This window comes from Pelobates fuscus, chromosome 11 (genome assembly GCF_036172605.1).
Source record: "Pelobates fuscus isolate aPelFus1 chromosome 11, aPelFus1.pri, whole genome shotgun sequence".
NCBI lineage: Eukaryota > Metazoa > Chordata > Amphibia > Anura > Pelobatidae > Pelobates > Pelobates fuscus.
Genome location: NC_086327.1, coordinates 11,460,926 through 11,483,580, shown reverse-complemented (window position 1 = coordinate 11,483,580; position 22,655 = coordinate 11,460,926).

The window sequence follows — 22,655 nt, the reverse complement described above, 5'->3', positions numbered from 1 at the left end:
ATATTTTCCCAGTCCGGCCCTGGTTGTTACCACCTGGGATCCAATAGGTTGAGGTCTTACCTCCAGGCGACTGGTGATTTTTCTGTGCAGCAGCGGCCATCGCACCGAGCATGCTTGTCAGTAGCTTTCACCTGGACCTACAGTTACTGCTGTGTTGGACAGTGCTCTGCCTTTGCAGGGAATACGTGACCTTCTGAATTGGGCCAGCGATTTCATGTTCACATCGCCACTTGTTCCTGATCACCATGTTACGCAGAACACGCTTCTAGTTGTTATAATTTATGTTCCATACTATAGTATTTATAGCATGTGGGAATACTCTGAAATTGTCTGTGAAAATTGCTTCAAAAACAAAGATTAGGATCAATAATTTTCTTATAGAATTTAAAGAACAAGATCTCTTTGAAATGTTCTTTCCTTTACTCTTAAGCACTGAAGGGGTCAGGGGGCATTTCTGGGGGCACAAATAATCTCAATCAAGGGTCTGTTGCCTTAAAACGGGTGCGTCTAGTATCCCACATATTACATTATCCAGAATAATCGCGTAAATTCTCTCCCTCAATCTAAACAATACTTTATTGTCTAGAACACTAACCCGTTGCCCAAGGGCATGTTTAAGTCATCCCTTTTATGTCCCGTCCCCCTGTGTGCCCACGCAATCTGCTGCCGTCTCTAAGCAAACTGCTAGCTAATATACCAAGAGGATTATTCGCTAAATTGCGAATTGTTGGAGAATTCACACACAAATTATACATTTAACACCAAAACAGCCATGCTGGATAAACAGCAGTGTTTGAGAATCACTGCAGAGTTAAGCATCACAGAGAGGGCTGTGTGGAAGAGGTTAAAGATTTGGGATGGAGCGTTATCGCAGGAAGCCGGTCTCCTCTGATAGGAAATGGCTGCTTCCCATCCGTCAGGGTTTATGTAGGATTGCTTAGCTCTCAGAAGATTTAACTCCTAAAGAAATGACTACAGATATAGGCATAGGGAATGTATTCCCATCCATGGCCTGAAAGGGGCTTTCTGGTGTATCTACTGGGACCCCTGAGGACCATCCCTAAAAACTGAACAGACACCCTGACATCTACATCTGGGCTCATGGTGACGTCCGTAACATCTTCAGCTGTAAAGACCACTGGGCTGTGCGGCTCTGTCTCTCTTTAGTTAATCTGTGAACACAGTTTGTCTTTGGCACAAAAACTCCTGGCATAGGGGACACGTTCCCAGTAACTAACGTAGACACAAGATGATACTCGCTATATGAAGTAGTTTCTCTGGGACTGTCATACTGGAGTTCATTCACAAAACTGGGAATATATTCTATGATATTCTCATAACAATTGTTTATTTTATAAGGGTTACTAGTTATTAGTTTCTTAAGTCCCGTTATTTGACGTCACATTTGATATATATCTTTAGGTCCTCCCTGTTTTCTGATGGAATAACTGGCCAAAATACTATGAAACCTAAAATCCAAGTTCTCCCTAATTGTATCCACTAACCCTTCGTTAGTATCATCTTCAAAATGGTTGCAGTCAAATGCTTTTGACCATCAGCGCATGCGCAGCAAGCAAACAAATGCACCAATTAGCTGCCAGTAAGGTGGACCGAGGGACGGGAGACATAGAATAAAATAGAGGAAGAAGGAATTAAGGAGGGAGGCCTGTCGATATGGAAGAAGGGAGAAAGGGATTTCATTATTATATTAATTATATAGCGGCAGCAAATTCCGTTGCGTTGTACAATGGGATGAAGTGAGGGTGAGAGGGCTGTCATTGAGGAGGAAGATGAATCGAGGCACATCATTGTAGGCGGGCTTCCTAACACTTCCTCCAAGTAAGGAAGGTGATTCCATTGGCCGCCTGCGCGCAGTGCATGCTGATGACAGACATCATCGTTTCGGGATGTCTAAGTCCCGCGTATCGAGGTTGGAATTAGGACCTGCACAAAATGGCTGATTAGTCTGTATAGGTACAGTTCCACGCGGAAACACTGCGCAGTCACATTGCTATCTTCATGGCCACGTCTAAAAGCACAAAAGGTCATGGAGGCTGGCGTAGCAACAATGGCAACAATGAGGTGCAACAATGAGGTGCATAGAGCCTCCGATGCTAAGTCAGCAGGGATTCTTTGAGGGCATAAAGTATTTTAGGACCTGATTTTGGGATAAAAGATGCAATTTCCTTGGTCAATGCCTGGTTTTACTGAATAAACCTCATATTTTATGTGTAAGGCCCTTTAAGAACAGTTTCAAGTTCTGAGTATATTGCCATAACAATGTTATTAATACAGATAAGAATAAAATTTACTAGCTATGCAAAAGGGATTTGAGAAACTGAATACTGTATTTAGAACGACTTGCACAAAACACCAACAGAGTTCAGCAAAGGAGCAGAGAATAACAGGAAAAAGCAGATATTACGGTATACGGTATATCATTACAACATGGAAAAAAACATTCATGGAGAATTAGCTTTATACACAGAATTCATACGCAGAGTGAGCTAATTCATACACACAGATAATTCATACGCAGAGTGAGCTAATTCATACACACAGATAATTCATACGCAGAGTGAGCTAATTCATACACACAGATAATTCATACACAGAGTGAGCTAATTCATACACACAGATAATTCATACACAGAGTGAGCTAATTCATACACACAGATAATTCATACGCAGAGTGAGCTAATTCATACACACAGATAATTCATACGTAGAGTGAGATTATTCATACACACAGATAATTCATACACAGGGTGAGCTAATTCATACACAGATAATTCATACACAGGGTGAGCTAATTCATACACACAGATAATTCATACACAGAGTGAGCTAATTCATACACACAGATAATTCATACGCAGAGTGAGCTAATTCATACACACAGATAATTCATACGCAGAGTGAGCTAATTCATACACACAGATAATTCATACGCAGAGTGAGCTAATTCATACACACAGATAATTCATACACAGAGTGAGCTAATTCATACACACAGATAATTCATACACAGAGTGAGCTAATTCATACACACAGATAATTCATACACAGAGTGAGCTAATTCATACACACAGATAATTCATACGCAGAGTGAGCTAATTCATACACACAGATAATTCATACACAGGGTGAGCTAATTCATACACACAGATAATTCATACACAGAGTGAGCTAATTCATACACACAGATAATTCATACGCAGAGTGAGCTAATTCATACACACAGATAATTCATACGCAGAGTGAGCTAATTCATACACACAGATAATTCATACACAGAGTGAGCTAATTCATACACACAGATAATTCATACGCAGAGTGAGCTAATTCATACACACAGATAATTCATACACAGGGTGAGCTAATTCATACACAGATAATTCATACGTAGAGTGTGATAATACAGATCATTTAAAATCAGAGTGTAATAATTCATACACACAGAGATAATTCAAACGCAGAGTGACAATAATTGATACATAGAGATAATTTATAGACAGAGTGAGATCATTCGTACACTGAGTGAGATAATTCATACGCAGACATAATTCATTCATACACACAGAAAGAGATTTAATACATAGTAAGAAAGAATTCACAAAAGAAGTTGAGTTTTCCCATTACTGGACACACATTACATGAAAAGTTCTGCCGTGCTGCTTCTAACATTCCTTGGTTGTTGAGGTAATTGAGCTAATTAGACCATTTGTTTTCCTGCTTTTAATGTAGAACTCATTTTTTGCATATTGAAGGGCAGCACTTTTTACGTACTGCCCTATGGCACGTAGAGGTGAAATATGAGCGATTCTCAGGTTATCTGGAGCCTTCACTAAAAGTGATTTCTCTGAGCTGGGATCGATTACTTTGTAGTTTAAAGCCCAGGCAGGAGATGGATTTTTTCCCAGGCCTCAGGGGGTGAGGATATCCTTTTAAGTGGGATTATGTGCGCTCCACCAATATGGGAACGTGGGCCCAGGAGCTCAGGCTGGGGGTTCTACGCATTGCCAAAAATCAATTAACTCAGAGCAAATCCCCCATTAACCCTTCAGGGACATGGGATTGGGCAATGGTCATTTAGGGGTTAATAGAGAAGCAGCTACCTTTTTATATGAAATTCATTAAATTCAATTAAATTCAATTAAAAAACGTAAGAATTAAATTCAGTATAATTGTAACCCTGTATCATGCATATATTAGAAGCAGATAGATAATCATAGGTACACCTCAATCCCTAGGTCATGATTTGATTTAGGGAAAAATATAAACAATGTATATTTTAGAGCTGTATTCATGAAACTCGCCTCCCAACATTTCAGATGGACACACTTTACAACAACAAGGTATTCAAATAAAATATCATTTATAACAAGAACAATGTGTCTTATTAACACAGACTGATTTCTAAACACATTTATTGTAGTTTAAAGACACATTACTGGGAGTATTATTTCTGTGGAGCTCTGTTATACACTCAGACACATTACTGGGAGTATTATTGCTGTGGAGCTCTGTTATACACTCAGACACATTACTGGGAGTATTATTGCTGTGGAGCTCTGTTATACACTCAGACACATTACTGGGAGTATTATTGCTGTGGAGCTCTGTTATACACTCAGACACATTACTGGGAGTATTATTGCTGTGAAGCTCTGTTATACACTCAGACACATTACTGGGAGTGTTATTGCTGTGAAGCTCTGTTATACACTCAGACACATTACTGGGAGTGTTATTGCTGTGAAGCTCTGTTATACACTCGGACATATTACTGGGAGTATTATTGCTGTGGAGCTCTGTTATACACTCACACATATTACTGTGAGTATTATCGCTGTGGAGCTCTGTGATACACTCACACATATTACTGGGAGTATTATCGCTGTGGAGCTCTGTGATACACTCAGACACATTACTGGGAGTATTATTGCTGTGGAGCTCTGTTGTACACTCAGACACATTACTGGGAGTATTATTGCTGTGGAGCTCTGTTGTACACTCAGACACATTACTGGGAGTATTATTGCTGTGGAGCTCTGTTATACACTCACACACATTACTGGGAGTATTATTGCTGTGGAGCTCTGTTGTACACTCAGACACATTACTGGGAGTATTATTGCTGTGGAGCTCTGTTATACACTCACACACATTACTGGGAGTATTATTGCTGTGGAGCTCTGTTATACACTCACACACATTACTGGGAGTATTATTGCTGTGGAGCTCTGTTATACACTCAGACACATTACTGGGAGTGTTATTGCTGTGGAGCTCTGTTATACACTCAGACACATTACTGGGAGTATTATTGCTGTGGGGCTCTGTTATACACTCAGACACATTACTGGGAGTGTTATTGCTGTGAAGCTCTGTTATACACTCAGACATATTACTGGGAGTATTATTGCTGTGGAGCTCTGTTATACACTCAGACACATTACTGGGAGTATTATTGCTGTGAAGCTCTGTTATACACTCAGACACATTACTGGGAGTGTTATTGCTGTGAAGCTCTGTTATACACTCAGACACATTACTGGGAGTGTTATTGCTGTGAAGCTCTGTTATACACTCAGACATATTACTGGGAGTATTATTGCTGTGGAGCTCTGTTATACACTCACACATATTACTGGGAGTATTATCGCTGTGGAGCTCTGTGATACACTCACACATATTACTGGGAGTATTATCGCTGTGGAGCTCTGTGATACACTCAGACACATTACTGGGAGTATTATTGCTGTGGAGCTCTGTTGTACACTCAGACACATTACTGGGAGTATTATTGCTGTGGAGCTCTGTTGTACACTCAGACACATTACTGGGAGTATTATTGCTGTGGAGCTCTGTTATACACTCACACACATTACTGGGAGTATTATTGCTGTGGAGCTCTGTTATACACTCAGACACATTACTGGGAGTATTATTGCTGTGGGGCTCTGTTATACACTCAGACACATTACTGGGAGTATTATTGCTGTGGAGCTCTGTTATACACTCAGACACATTACTGGGAGTATTATTGCTGTGGGGCTCTGTTATACACTCAGACACATTACTGGGAGTATTATTGCTGTGGAGCTCTGTTATACACTCAGACACATTACTGGGAGTATTATCGCTGTGGAGCTCTGTTATACACTCAGACACATTACTGGGAGTATTATTGCTGTGAAGCTCTGTTATACACTCAGACACATTACTGGGAGTATTATTGCTGTGAAGCTCTGTTATACACTCAGACACATTACTGGGAGTATTATTACTGTGGAGCTGTTCTACACTCAGACACATTACTGGGAGTATTATTGCTGTGGGGCTCTGTTATACACTCAGACACATTACTGGGAGTATTATTGCTGTGGAGCTCTGTTATACACTCAGACACATTACTGGGAGTATTATTCCTGTGGAGCTCTGTTATACACTCAGACACATTACTGGGAGTATTATTGCTGCGGAGCTCTGTTATACACTCAGACCCATTACTGGGAGTATTATTGCTGTGGAGCTCTGTTATACACTCAGACACATTACTGGGAGTATCATTGCTGTGGAGCTCTGTTATACATTCAGACACATTACTGGGAGTATTATTGCTGTGGAGCTCTGTTATACACTCAGACACATTACTGGGAGTATTATTGCTGTGGAGCTCTGTTATACACTCAGACACATTACTGGGAGTATTATTGCTGTGGAGCTCTGTTATACACGCGGACACATTACTGGGAGTATTATTGCTGTGGGGCTCTGTTATACACTCAGACACATTACTGGGAGTATTATTGCTGTGGAGCTCTGTTATACACTCAGACACATTACTGGGAGTATTATTGCTGTGGACATTACTGGGAGTATTATTACTGTGGAGCTGTTCTACACTCAGACACATTACTGGGAGTATTATTGCTGTGGGGCTCTGTTATACACTCAGACACATTACTGGGAGTATTATTGCTGTGGAGCTCTGTTATACACTCAGACACATTACTGGGCGTATTATTCCTGTGGAGCTCTGTTATACACTCAGACACATTACTGGGAGTATTATTGCTGCGGAGCTCTGTTATACACTCAGACCCATTACTGGGAGTATTATTGCTGTGGAGCTCTGTTATACACTCAGACACATTACTGGGAGTATTATTGCTGTGGAGCTCTGTTATACACTCAGACACATTACTGGGAGTATCATTGCTGTGGAGCTCTGTTATACATTCAGACACATTACTGGGAGTATTATTGCTGTGGGGCTCTGTTATACACTCAGACACATTACCGGGAGTATTATTGCTGCGGAGCTCTGTTATACACTCAGACCCATTACTGGGAGTATTATTGCTGTGGAGCTCTGTTATACACTCAGACACATTACTGGGAGTATCATTGCTGTGGGGCTCTGTTATACACTCAGACACATTACTGGGAGTATTATTGCTGTGGAGCTCTGTTATACACTCAGACACATTACTGGGAGTATTATTCCTGTGGAGCTCTGTTATACACTCAGACACATTACTGGGAGTATTATTGCTGCGGAGCTCTGTTATACACTCAGACCCATTACTGGGAGTATTATTGCTGTGGAGCTCTGTTATACATTCAGACACATTACTGGGAGTATTATTGCTGTGGAGCTCTGTTATACACTCAGACACATTACTGGGAGTATTATTGCTGTGGAGCTCTGTTATACACTCAGACACATTACTGGGAGTATCATTGCTGTGGAGCTCTGTTATACATTCAGACACATTACTGGGAGTATTATTGCTGTGGGGCTCTGTTATACACTCAGACACATTACCGGGAGTATTATTGCTGCGGAGCTCTGTTATACACTCAGACCCATTACTGGGAGTATTATTGCTGTGGAGCTCTGTTATACACTCAGACACATTACTGGGAGTATCATTGCTGTGGAGCTCTGTTATACATTCAGACACATTACTGGGAGTATTATTGCTGTGGAGCTCTGTTATACACTGAGACACATTACTGGGAGTATTATTGCTGTGGAGCTCTATTATACACTCAGACACATTACTGGGAGTATTATTGATGTGGCGCTTTGTTATAAACTCAGACACATTACTGGGAGTATTATTGCTGTGTAGTTCTGTTATACACCCAGACACATTACTGGGAGTATTATTGCTGTGGAGCTCTGTTATACACTCAGACACACTACTGGGAGTATTATTGCTGTGGAGCTCTGTTATACACTTAGACACATTACTGGGAGTATTATTGCTGTGGAGCTCTGTTATACACTCAGACACATTACTGGGAGTATTATTGCTGTGGAGCTCTGTTACACATTCAGACACATTACTGGGAGTATTATTGTTGTGGAGCTCTGTTATACACAGACCTATTACATGGAGTATTATTACTGTGGAGCTCTGTTATACACTCAGACACATTACTGGGAGAATTATTGATGTGGAGCTCTGTTATACACTCAGACACATTACTGGGAGTATTATTGCTGTGGAGCTCTGTTACACATTCAGACACATTACTGGGAGTATTATTGCTGTGGAGCTCTGTTATACACTCAGACACATTATTAGGAGTATTATTGCTATGGAGCTCTGTTATACACTCAGACACATTACTGGGAGTATTATTGCTGTGGGGCTCTGTTATTCACTCAGACACATTACTGGGAGTATTATTGCTGTGGAGCTCTGTTATACACTCAGACACATTACTGGGAGTATTATTGCTGTGGGGCTCTGTTACACATTCAGACACATTACCGGGAGTATTATTGCTGTGGAGCTCTGTTATACACTCAGGCACATTACTGGGAGTATTATTGCTGTGGAGCTCTGTTATACACTCAGACACATTACTGGGAGTATTATTGCTGTGGAGCTCTGTTATACACTCAGACACATTACTGGGAGTATTATTGCTGTGGAGCTCTGTTACACACTCAGACACATTACTGGGAGTATTATTGCTGTGGAGCTCTGTTATACACTCAGACACATTACTGGGAGTATTATTGCTGTGGAGCTCTGTTATACACTCAGACACATTACTGGGAGTATTATTGCTGTTGAGCTCTGTTATACACTCAGACACATTACTGGGAGTATTATTGCTGTTGAGCTCTATTACACACTCAGACACACCAACAATATGGAGCTCCTAGAAAAGAGGAACATTAGGATGGAAAAGAGGGATTTGGGCCCAAAATAGAGACTGTCCTTCATAAACAGGGACACTTGGGAGGTATGGTCAACCCTCCCACCTTTGCCAGCCACTTTACTACCTGAAACCTCTAATCCCTTGGATTTTTTCCAAGTCTAATAGCCCCCCCAATCTCACGAGGCTCTCCCTAGATACACCCCTCCTACCCTGATCAGACAGAACAAAGACAGACTATTGTTGGAATAAAGCATCCAGCTGCCTGCCAGCCTCCCCCAGCACACCGCTGGACACAATGTTTGGTGTGAGCACTAGGAGGGGGACAGGGTACATTTTGGGTATAAAAGATGGAATTCCTTTGTAGAAATAAGTTATAAGATAAATAATGAAAAAAGTTCTCTCATATGGATTGTGTTTTTGTGTAACATAAAAACATGACTTGTACATCGCAGTGCTGCAATGACGTCAGGGACTGCGCATGTAATATTATTTATAAATATAAATAAATATATTATTTATATAGCGCCAGCAAATTCTGTGCACTGTACAATGGACTAACAGACACGTAACTGTAACCAGACAAATGGACACACAGGAACAGAGGGATTGAGGGCCCTGCTCAGTGAGTTTACATGTTAGAGGGAATGGGGTATAGTCACACAGTAACAGAGGGATTGAGGGCCTGCTCAGTGAGTTTACATGTTAGAGGTAGTGGCGTATAGTGACACAGTAACAGAGGGATTGAGGCCCTGCTCAGTGAGTTTACATGTTAGAGGGAGTGGGGTATAGTGACACAGTAACAGAGGGATTGAGGGCCCTGCTCAGTGAGTTTACATGCTAGAGGGAGTGGGGTATAGTGACACAGTAACAGAGGGATTGAGGGCCCTGCTCAGTGAGTTTACATGCTAGAGGGAGTGGGGTATAGTGACACAGTAACAGAGGGATTGAGAGCCCTGCTCAGTGAGTTTACATGTTAGAGGGAGTGGGGTATAGTGACACAGTAACAGAGGGATTGAGAGCCCTGCTCAGTGAGTTTACATGTTAGAGGGAGTGGGGTATAGTGACACAGTAACAGAGGGATTGAGGCTCTGCTCAGTGAGTTTACATGCTAGAGGGAGTGGGGTATAGTGACACAGTAACAGAGGGATTGAGGCCCTGCTCAGTGAGTTTACATGTTAGAGGGAGTGGGGTATAGTGACACAGTAACAGAGGGATTGAGGCCCTGCTCAGTGAGTTTACATGCTAGAGGGAGTGGGGTATGGTGACAAAGTAACAGATGGATTGAGGCCCTGCTCAGTGAGTTTACATGTTAGAGGGAGTGGGGTATAGTGACACAGTAACAGAGGGATTAAGGCCCTGCTCAGTGAGCTTACATGTTAGAGGGAGTGGGGTATAGTGACACAGTAACAGAGGGATTGAGGCCCTGCTCAGTGAGCTTACATGTTAGAGGGAGTGGGGTATAGTAACACAGTAACAGAGGGATTGAGGGCCCTGCTCAGTGAGCTTACATGTTAGAGGGAGTGGGGTATAGTGACACAGTAACGGAGGGATTTAGGGCCCTGCTCAGTGAGTTTACATGTTAGAGGGAGTGGGGTATAGTGACACAGTAACAGAGGGATTGAGGGCCCTGCTCAGTGAGCTTACATGTTAGAGGGAGTGGGGTATAGTGACACAGTAACGGAGGGATTTAGGGCCCTGCTCAGTGAGTTTACATGTTAGTGGGAGTGGGGTATAGTGACACAGTAACGGAGGGATTGAGGGCCCTGCTCAGTGAGCTTACATGCTAGAGGGAGTGGGGTATAGTGACACAGTAACAGTGATTGAGGGCCCTGCTCAGTGAGTTTACATGCTAGAGGGAGTGGGGTATAGTGACACAGTAACAGAGGGATTGAGGGCCCTGCTCAGTGAGTTTACATGCTAGAGGGCGTGGGGTATAGTGACACAAAAGGTATAAGTAGGTGTAATGAAATAGTGTAGCAGAAAACATCAGGCTGCCCATCACATTTGTCATTTTGTGTCACAAAAGTTTTGTGTGATTTTACCTTCTACTAATATGTGTACTTAAGCATTCGTCTGGTTGTTCGGTAAAAAGTCCTAAAGACATACGAACGAAAATACCGAACAATCAGACAACCCTTGAGATAAGTGTGGCTTCAATCTACCTCCCCATCAGTTTTATTTCACCTAAATTGGAAAAGGCACGAACAGACTTATATCCCTGGGTGGCCGCCATTCGGCATGCGAACACATGGCGGCGGCCATCTTAGCATTTGAATGCTCAGCGGTGTTTGGTCGTCGAGTGTCTGGAACTCAAATCGGACACTCGACTACGCAAACACCACTAAGACCTCCAGAGTTCCATAACTGCCAAACGAAACATCCGAACAACCCGCCGTTCAGCTAATTGAATCTCCCGAACAAGGGGATTTATACGAACCCCAGCTCAGCCCTGTATGGCAAGGATTTTCATGTCTTTTAACTCACGAATGAAGACCGACCGCAAGGCCAATATGTATGGAACTCATTTCGGCTATTGCCTTGTGTGCGGTCGGTCAAATGAACACTTCCCCTGGTCCAATTTGGGTGATTTTTAAATATGTTGCTCACCCAGATCAGGGCTATCAGGGGTGTATCTGGTATATTTGGGGTACATCCAAAAACAGTGGGGAAAGTATGTACTGTATAAGTGAATTATCTGTTAAGCTGAGGGGTGGAGATGTGTGGGAGGTAACGTGTAAATGATTGGTTACTGTACTAATTACTGTGGGTGTCTCCCTTGCATGGTGGGGGGGGGGGATAAAACCCGCTAACTGTTTAAATGATATGATATTTTTTGAAGGAGTGGAGACTGGGTGAAAGTCTAACAGAGAAGAGAAGGGAGTTCCATGGAAAAGGTGCAGCCCTGGAGAAGTCTTGGAGGTGAGCATCAGATGTGGGAGTACGGACAGAGGGAAGACGTAGCTCTTCGGCAGAGCACAGGGGCCTCAACGGAACATACTTGTGTATTAGGGAGAATAGGTAGGTTGGAGCAGCATTATGTAAGCAAGCACCAGAATCTTAAATTGAGCCCTATATCTAACTGGAAGTCAATGTAGGGACTGACAGAGGGGGAGGCGTGGGCAGACAGGAAAATGAGCCTCGCCACCGCATTCATTATATATTGCAGCGGTGCAATCTGGGAATACGTAAGACCACTGAAAAGGGGATTGCAGTAGTCAAGGCGAGAAAGAACAACAGCATGGACCAGCACCTTAACCGTGTCTGGTGTTAAATAGGGGCGGATGCAAGCTATGTTTTTGAGATGGAAGCGGAAGGATTTGGTGATAGACTGGACACGAGGGGTGAAGGAGATGTCAGAGTCAAAAGAGAACACCTAGGCAGCGAGCCTGTGAGGTAGAGGTGATGGTTGCACCGTTGACTTGGAGGGAGACAGACATGGGAGTAGCAACACTTGAGGAAGCAAAGACCAGAAGTTCTGTTTTGGACAGATTGAGTTTAAGGAAGTGAGCAGCCATCCAGTTGGAAATTGCGGAGAGGCAGTCAGAGGCACGAGTCAAGATGGGCGGAGAGAGATCAGGAGAGGACAGGTAGATGTGTGTCATCTGCATATGAATGGTATTGGAAGCCAAAGGGGCTGATGAGTTTATCAAGGAAGGCAGTGTAGACTGAGAACAATAAGGGACCAAGGACAAAAACTTGGGGAATGCCAACAGAGAGGGGTTGGGGAGAAGAGGCAGTGCCAGAGAAAGAAACACTGAAAGAGGGCTGGGAGAGGTAGGAGGAGCACCAGGAGAGAGCAGTATTTCATAGACCAAGATTGCGGAGAATGAAAAGAAGCTGTTGATGATCAATAGTATCAAAGGCAGCAGATCAAGGAGAATTAAGATTAAGAGTAATGGCTGTAAGATTTAGCAGCGATTAAATCATTGGATACTTTGGTCATAGCGGTTTCAACATAGTGACGAGCGCAGAATCCAGACTGAAGCAGGTTAAGCAGGGAGTTGGATTCGAGGAAGTCTGTCAATCTCGCGTACACATCTCTCTCAAGGATCTTGGAGGCAAATGGCAGTAGCGATATAGGACGGTAGTTTGATGGAGAGTTGGGGTCGTGGTTGGGCTTTTTCAGAATTGGCGTTCTAACTGCATGCTTGAAGGGTGAAAGTAATGAGCCGGAGGAAAGAGAGAGATTGAAAATTTTAGTGAGAAGAAGAGCAAGAGATGGAAATAGAATTGAGGGAACAGGTGGTGGGGCGGGAGGACCGGAGCAGAGCAGAAATCCCTTCCGTTGCAGTAGGTGCGAATGAGTATAGAACAGTGGAGTGAGTGGGGTTGGGTGATGAATTGAAAGATGTATTGCAAGGGGTGGGAAAGAGGTTAGAGATCTCTTCCCTGATTGTAGAAATCTTCTCAGTGAAGTGAGTTGCAAAGGTTAAGGTGGACAGGAAGGTAGGGGGAGGGGGAGCAAAAGGACGAAGGAGAGTATTAAAAGTGTGAAATAGGGGGGCGGAGCAAGCGGCAGACCGGAGCAGACGCATCTTGTTGAGCTCCGTGCCATTTATCCACGAAATACACAATTTTGTGGTGGAGCTTGGGTAACCACCGATGCGAACAGTGGACGTGTATGCTACAGAACCACTATGGGTCAAAAAACTAAAAAAAACAGAGCTGAAAAAGGCCAAGCTAGCAGGGATATCTGTGACCTCTTGCGGAGCTTGCAGAGGGCCGTGTGGGAGAAAATGGCGCAGATGGATGAAGCCTCCTCGTATTCCTTGGGAGACACCTCTTTCAATCCCGGAGAAGGGGCTGCATTAGGCCCATGACCCGCACCAAAAGCCAAAGCAACAACTGCAGGGGAACTTGTCTCAGCAGAACTGCTCAAACAGATGATCGCTGAACTCCGCCAAAGTATATCAGCGGACATGGCATGCTTCAAAGACGCCATTGAAGGCACCAACCTGAAGCTCTCTTTCCTAGAGGCCTCTGCAAGCACTCAAGACGCCCGCCTCACCACGGTGGAACAAGCAGTGGCCGACCACCAAAGTCAGAAACACCATGTGTGGCAAAACCAACCTCGCCACTGGGCCCTGGAGAAGCCTGTTTGCCCGCCTCCTACCTGCTGACTATGGCCCCTGGATTATTTGGGGCATATTGTATTTTATTGTGCGACTGCTGGCCCTTTAAGTATAGTGAATGGTATTTTATTGTACTGCTGCTGGCCCTTTAAGAACTGTCTGGGGACATATTGAGACTTTGGGTAACAATACCCTTTAAGACTATGGCCCCTGAAAACGTATGGACTTTTATTGGGTGTGTATGGCCCTTTAAGAACCGTCTGGGGACATCTTGTAACTTTGGTGAACAATGTCCCTTTAAGACTATGTCCCCAGACCTGTAAAATAACTTGCCCCTGGCTTTCCCCCACTTGGTTCAGTATATAGGGCTTACTGAACCAAGTACCACACAGGCGGACCACCCAGAAGCTAAAGTGTGCAGGCAATTTACCTCCCAGGCTGTGAGGTTACTGCAGGTTAATTGCACGTGGCGGCGGCCATCTTTGTTCAGTCGAACGCGGTCAGCGGTGTATGCTAAAGATTCTGTGGAACTGAAATCGGCTACACATTTTGCCGAACACCGCTGACCAGGCCCGGACTGGCCATCGGGCACACCGGGCAAATGCCCGGTGGGCCGCGATGGCCGTGGGGCCGAGGCCGGCAGGGGAAGGTCCCAGGACTTCCCCTGCCGGTTTATGCAGGGCCGGCACTATCCGAGCGCCGGCCCCGCTGTATTCCATGTCGGGCCGGTGGGGAGATCAAAGATCTCCCTCACCGGCCCACATGCTATCCAATGCGGCCGCCGGCGGGGAGAGAGGGAGGGAGACAGCCTGCACTGAGAGAGGACCCGGCGGAGCTCTAACTTGCAGCTCCGCCGGGTTCCTCTCGCGAGATCCGGAGCGTTGCCATGGCAACGACCGGATCTCGCGAGAGTGAGCTCTAGCCCGCAGGCTAGAGTTCACTCACCACGAGGACCACCAGGGAACACTGCCACTCTGCCTCCCAGTCCCAGGAACCAGTCCCCCCCTCCCAGGCTAAAGGTAAGAAGGGAGGGGGGGACATAATAATGCCTGTTATATTATTTGTTTACCCCCCCCCCCCCCCACACACAAAATCCATTCTAACATTTATACATCACTCACACCCATCACACTCAGCACTCTCACCCACATAACACACAGCACTCTCACACCCATCACACTCAGCACTCTCACACCCATCACACTCAGCACTCTCACACCCATCACACTCAGCACTCTCACACCCATCACACTCAGCACTCACACACCCATCACACTCAGCACTCTCACCCACATCACACACAGTACTCTTACACACATCACACTCAGCACTCGCACATTCAGCACTCTCACACACAGCACTATCACACTCGGCACTCTCACACCCATCACACACAGCACTCTCACACCCATCACACACAGCACTCTCACACCCATCACACACAGCACTCACACCCATCACACTCAGCACTCACTCAGCACTCTCACCCACATAACACACAGCACTCTCACAACTATCACACACAGCATTCTCACACACAGCACTCTCACACACAGCACTCTCTAACCCATCACACACAGCACTCTCACACCCATCACACAAAGCATTCTCACACACATCACTCTCACACACATCATACACAGCACTCTCACACACATTACAAACAGCATTGTCACACACAGCACTCTCACACACCACATTCTTACACACATCACACACAGCATTCTCACACACACCACTTACCGCACCCTCACATACCACTTACCGCACCCTCACATACCGCACCCTCACACACAGCACCCCTCACACACAGCATCCATCACGCACACATACTGCACCCCTCACATACACACAGAACCCCCCCAACACACTGCACCACACACATACACAATAGTTCCAAACACACACATATATATACATACACACACACACACACAGCACCCCTCACACATACTGCACCCCTAAACACATTACATTCCAGACACACACTAGATCCCTTACCCAACTCTGGATCATCTACACACATATAAACACTAGATCCCTATATACACTCTGAATCCGTTATAAACACACACTCACTAGATCTCCTACACATTCTGGGTCCTTCAAACACACACTAGACTCCTATACACATACACACACACACACACACTACACTCTTAACATATACACTCTGAATCCCCTATACACACACACACACACACACACACACACACTAGATTCCTTGTAAGCAAACACATACTACACCCCTAAACACACACTTTCTACAAACACTACATCACCTATACACACACTCTATAGCCTGTTTGCACACATGCTACATCCCCTTTACATACATTCTCTACAGCCCCTAGCCACATATGCATCACTTTACACCACAGGCACAACATGTCTAAAACTAACCTTATTACACAATACCACGCCACAATCAGCTTACTCTACACACACGCAATACCACAAGCAGACTCCAAACACATGCACAATACTCTTTCCTGGCATTTTTGTCTCCTGGTATCCAGTTATAGAGACACCAGAGACAAGTTGCAAGGAAACACAGTGCAAGCATGTTATTAACTTTGCTTGCACTGTGCAGAACAAATACAGTTTTTTTTTCTCATGCTAGAGCTCTTCAGCAGAGCTCTGCGCATGGTCTGCCCTGGAAGAGCATTGAACCAACATGCTCACTTTGAGAGGGGGCGTGCTTGTCATTAGTGATGACAAAACACACCTCCTCTGACCCGCCCCCTTCTTAGTGGGCCGCTGGAATAAAAAACTGCCCGGGCCGAATTTTTCTCCCAGTCCGGCCCTGCCGCTGACCCTTACCTTCTTCCATACTGAACTTGCAGCTCCAGAGACTAAGTCCCGTTCGAAATGGGACTTAGTCGTTTTTCGGCATGAAATTGACCGGCCGCACAGCCCAAATCTATGGAACTGTTTTGGGCAGGAAAATGTGCTTGCGGTCGGTCATAAAGGGACCTCCAGCTAAATTTTGATCCACTGGAGGGATTTGGCTGATTTTTGGAAGGGTTTATGTTTAAAGTGTGCTGATTCTAAATATGTAGTTTGTAGGATTGGATGTATGGATTTAAAGTTATAGCACATGTATAAAAACTGTAGTTTTCCTGGCTGTATAATTATGTTAACTGGTTATCTGAGGGGAGGGGATGTGTGGGTTGTACCATCTATGTCATTGGTTCTTTTATGCCTCCCCCTGGGTGTGGCCTGTATGTGTGAGTTGGAAATAAAAGCCAGGCTGGATGAGCCAGTCCAGAGTTCCTGTTTTACCCTCAAAGTGATGTGTCGTCTCATTATTGGATGCTGTTCCAGTTGACTGCTAGGAGTACAAGCCTATTCGTATGGTTCCTATTCAATGGTCTACAGCATTCATATGCTTGGGAGAATTTAAAGGTTTCTCGGATTCGGTGATTGTGGTGTCTGCCAGAGTGCTTGGAGTCCTCAGGAAGCACTAGGAGCATCCATTAACGGAGGTACCAAGTCGGGGTGCCAGGCGATCCGTTACACCATGCAAATGAGAAGATCACGGAACTGGAGGAACAGAGAAGGAAATATAATCTGAAGATCCAGAGAATCCCGGATAATATTGGATTCACTTCCTTAGACGCCTGGTTGCTACTCTGCTTCCGCCTAAGCAGGCAAAAACTGGACGGGTTTTTCAGACTGCCGAAACCGGCAAATGCACCTGCCACAGCTCAAGCAGATCTGCTTCTCATATTCTAGTCTCTACAGGACAACACAACTACTGGGGGCTGCCTGAGGGAAAACCCCTCTCACATTTGAAGGCACCAACCTCACACTGTTCCAGGATCTATAGTCTGGCAAAAATCGCTCCAACCGCAATTGCAACACCTACACGCTGAAAATATCCCATACCGCTGGGGGACGCCTAAACTCCTTTGGTTCTCACACTGGGTGGCCACACACAGAGCCCGGAGATCACAGGAACTGGATTCCCTCTTGACAACTCTGGGCATAAAAACTCAGCAGCAGAGGAAAGTGTCGGACTCGAAGAACCTGGATCCGGCGACAGTGGTAGAGTTCGTACCCGGTCCGAGTCAACGCATCTTACCAGGGGGAGCCACCACCTAAGAAGACTCTTGTACCGTAACCGTACACATACAAGTCTCACGATGCTCCTACAAACATTTATTAATTTTAATAATGTTTGTACTTAGATTCGTAGGTTAGTTCACATAAACCCAAATGAACATAAAAGAAGTGTTACTAACTGATATGTGAACTAGGAAAATACGAAGTTGATTTTCTGTCTATTGTTTAACGTGATACCAAAAATAAAAATTCTGCATGCTTCTCGAATGTTGTCTAATTAATGTTATACGTACCCGCAACTATGCGAATTTTGAATGTCTTATACATTGTGATATATAAATGCAGAATGATATATATAAAGAGTAAAAAAAAAGTGTGAAATAGGCATTTGGGTTGGCGGGACAGTGTGCTTATGAAGGTGTTGAAGTAATTTGCTTTTGCGAAGGAAAGAGCCAGGCTGTAGGAGCGCAGCATGAATTTATAGTGGAGGAAGTCCGGTGCAGAGTGAGACTTTCTCCAACAGCATTCAGCAGTTCTGGAACATTTTTGGAGATATCGGGTCGGCTTGGTGTGCCAGGGTTGTAATTGGGAGCGCTTGCTGCGTTTGAATGTAGGAGGTGCCATGATGTCTTGTTGAGAGGAGAGAATTGAGTTGTAGAGTGAGGTTGCAGAGTTAAGGCAGTTGAGATTTGAGATGGGTAAAAGGAGAGTCTGGAGTTTGGTGGAGAAATGCAGGAGGTCAAGGCAGTGGAGGTTTCTGCAAGATTGGAGAGTTGAGGGTGGTGAAATTTGGGTACGATGTATGCCAAAGGTCAGCAGATGGTGGTCAGATAGAGGAAATGGAACATTGGAGAGATTAGAGGTGGTACAGAGATTGGTGAATATGAGGTCAAGAGTGTTTCCTGCTGTAGGAGTTGCTGAAGTAGACCACTGTGTGAGGCCAAAGGAGGAGGTTAGAGAGAGCAGACCGGAGGCATCAGGGCAGTTGAGGTTGTTAATTGGGATGTTAAAGTCTCCAAGTATCTGGCAATCTATCTGTCAAACTATCTGACCGTCTACTTGTCAATCTATCTCTTTATCTACCTACCGTTTGGTATATATATATATAAATGTAATGAATAATTATTAGATAAAACTGTTATCTCTGGAAAAGTATTTGTTCGCCATTTCATCTGGCAGAGTCCCTCATTATTAACCTTCAGCCTCTTTCATTTTCTGAATTTTTTATCTTGAACTCCACTCCCCATTAAACTCTTTATTGTTCAGTTTTATTCTTATCATCCTGATGCCAATTATTTTATTTATGCCTGATACGATCTCCCCGTCTGACCTTCGTGTGCCCTTTACTTAAGTTCTCATTGCCGGCCTTTTATTCGTTTTAAAATCCCTGCTTTTCATCTTTAGAACTTCCTCGCTCTCAGCCTGCGAGCCTTTTATCCTCTTACAGTACACTTCGACATCGGCGTGTGATAAGGAGTCCCTGCTCCCACATGGAATATGTTCATTGTAGTTAAACTGCGTGTTCATGTAAATAAAGTCAGAATACTATAGTAGAAGCAAGATAGGTTTACCTCAGTCCCAACTATTTTCTGGAATTCACACTTTTTAATAAAACACTGACAGGGTTATTCAATAAAGGGAGGATTCTTGAAATTTAAGGCCAGAGTAACCAAAATAAAAGCATAGCTGACAAAGGATTTATTCAATTCGGTTACTTTGGCCTTTAACTTGAAATTCACTTTAAATGTTCACTTTGGTATATAATGTTTTGGAGATGCTCAATTTCCTTTTAAATGTATATTAAAGATTTAGCAAATGACATCATAATCCAGTCCAACCAAGGCACAGCCAAGGCACACATTGCAAATGAGGAAGAGCAATAGAAACATTGTTTCATTTCTCCTGTTCTCTATGCTGATTGCCAGGTGCAAAGAACAGAGCGTATAACAATGGCTGACAGGGAGCTAAGATGGAGGCGTCCAGTTACAGGACAGAGCGTATAACAATGGCTGACAGGGAGCTAAGATGGAGATGCACAGTTACATGACAGAGCATATAACAATGGCTGACGGGGAGCTAAGATGGAGACGCCCAGTTACAGGACAGAGCGTATAACAATGGCTGACAGGGAGCTAAGATGGAGATGCCCAGTTACAGGACAGAGCATATAACAATGGCTGACAGGGAGCTAAGATGGAGACGCCCAGTTACAGGACAGAGCGTATAACAATGGCTGACAGGGAGCTAAGATAGAGATGCACAGTTACAGGACAGAGCATATAACAATGGCTGACGGGGAGCTAAGATGGAGACGCCCAGTTACAGGACAGAGCGTATAACAATGGCTGACAGGGAGCTAAGATAGAGGTGCCCAGTTACAGGACAGAGCGTATAACAATGGCTGACAGGGAGCTAAGATGGAGGTGCCCAGTTACAGGACAGAGCATATAACAATGGCTGACAGGGAGCCAAGATGGAGGCGCCCAGTTACAGGACAGAGCGTATAACAATGGCTGACAGGGAGCTAAGATGGAGACACCCAGTTACAGGACAGAGCGTATAACAATGGCTGACAGGGAGCTAAGATGGAGACGCCCAGTTACAGGACAGAGCGTATAACAATGGCTGACAGGGAGCTAAGAGGGAGGCGCCCAGTTACAGGACAGAGCGTATAACAATGGCTGACAGGGAGCTAAGATGGAGACACCCAGTTACAGGACAGAGCGTATAACAATGGCTGACAGGGAGCTAAGATGGAGATGCCCAGTTACAGGACAGAGCGTATAACAATGGCTGACAGGGAGCTAAGATGGAGACACCCAGTTACAGGACAGAGCGTATAACAATGGCTGACAGGGAGCTAAGATGGAGATGCCCAGTTACAGGACAGAGCGTATAACAATGGCTGACAGGGAGCTAAGATGGAGACACCCAGTTACAGGACAGAGCGTATAACAATGGCTGACAGGGAGCAAAGATGGAGACGCCCAGTTACAGGACAGAGCGTATAACAATGGCTGACAGGGAGCTAAGAGGGAGGCGCCCAGTTACAGGACAGAGCGTATAACAATGGCTGACAGGGAGCTAAGATGGAGACTCCCAGTTACAGGACAGAGCGTATAACAATGGCGTACAGGGAGCTAAGATGGAGACGCCCAGTTACAGGACAGAGCGTATAACAATGGCTGACAGGGAGCTAAGATGGAGGTACCCAGTTACAGGACAGAGCGTATAACAATGGCTGACAGGGAGCTAAGAGGGAGGCGCCCAGTTACAGGACAGAGCGTATAACAATGGCGTACAGGGAGCTAAGATAGAGGCGCCCAGTTACAGGACAGAGCGTATAACAATGGCTGACAGGGAGCTAAGATGGAGGCGCCCAGTTACAGGACATAACGTATAACAATGGCTGACAGGGAGCTAAGATGGAGGCGCCCAGTTACAGGACAGAGCGTATAACAATGGCGTACAGGGAGCTAAGATGGAGACGCCCAGTTACAGGACAGAGCATATAACAATGGCTGACAGGGAGCTAAGATGGAGGCGCCCAGTTACAGGACATAACGTATAACAATGGCTGACAGGGAGCTAAGATGGAGGCGCCCAGTTACAGGACAGAGCGTATAACAATGGCTGACAGGGAGCTAAGATGGAGGCGCCCAGTTACAGGACAGAGCGTATAACAATGGCTGACAGGGAGCTAAGATGGAGGCGCCCAGTTACAGGACAGAGCGTATAACAATGGCTGACAGGGAGCTAAGATGGAGACGCCCAGTTACAGGACAGAGCGTATAACAATGGCTGACAGGGAGCTAAGATGGAGATGCCCAGTTACAGGACAGAGCGTATAACAATGGCTGACAGGGAGCTAAGATAGAGGCGCCCAGTTACAGGACAGAGCGTATAACAATGGCTGACAGGGAGCTAAGATGGAGGCGCCCAGTTACAGGACAGAGCGTATAACAATGGCTGACAGGGAGCTAAGATGGAGGTGCCCAGTTACAGGACAGAGCGTATAACAATGGCTGACAGGGAGCTAAGATGGAGGCGCCCAGTTACAGGACAGAGCGTATAACAATGGCTGACAGGGAGCTAAGATGGAGACGCCCAGTTACAGGACAGAGCGTATAACAATGGCTGACAGGGAGCTAAGATGGAGACGCCCAGTTACAGGACAGAGCGTATAACAATGGCTGATGGGGAGCTAAGATGGAGATGCCCAGTTACAGGACAGAGCGTATAACAATGGCTGACAGGGAGCTAAGATGGAGACGCCCAGTTACAGGACAGAGCGTATAACAATGGCTGACAGGGAGCTAAGAT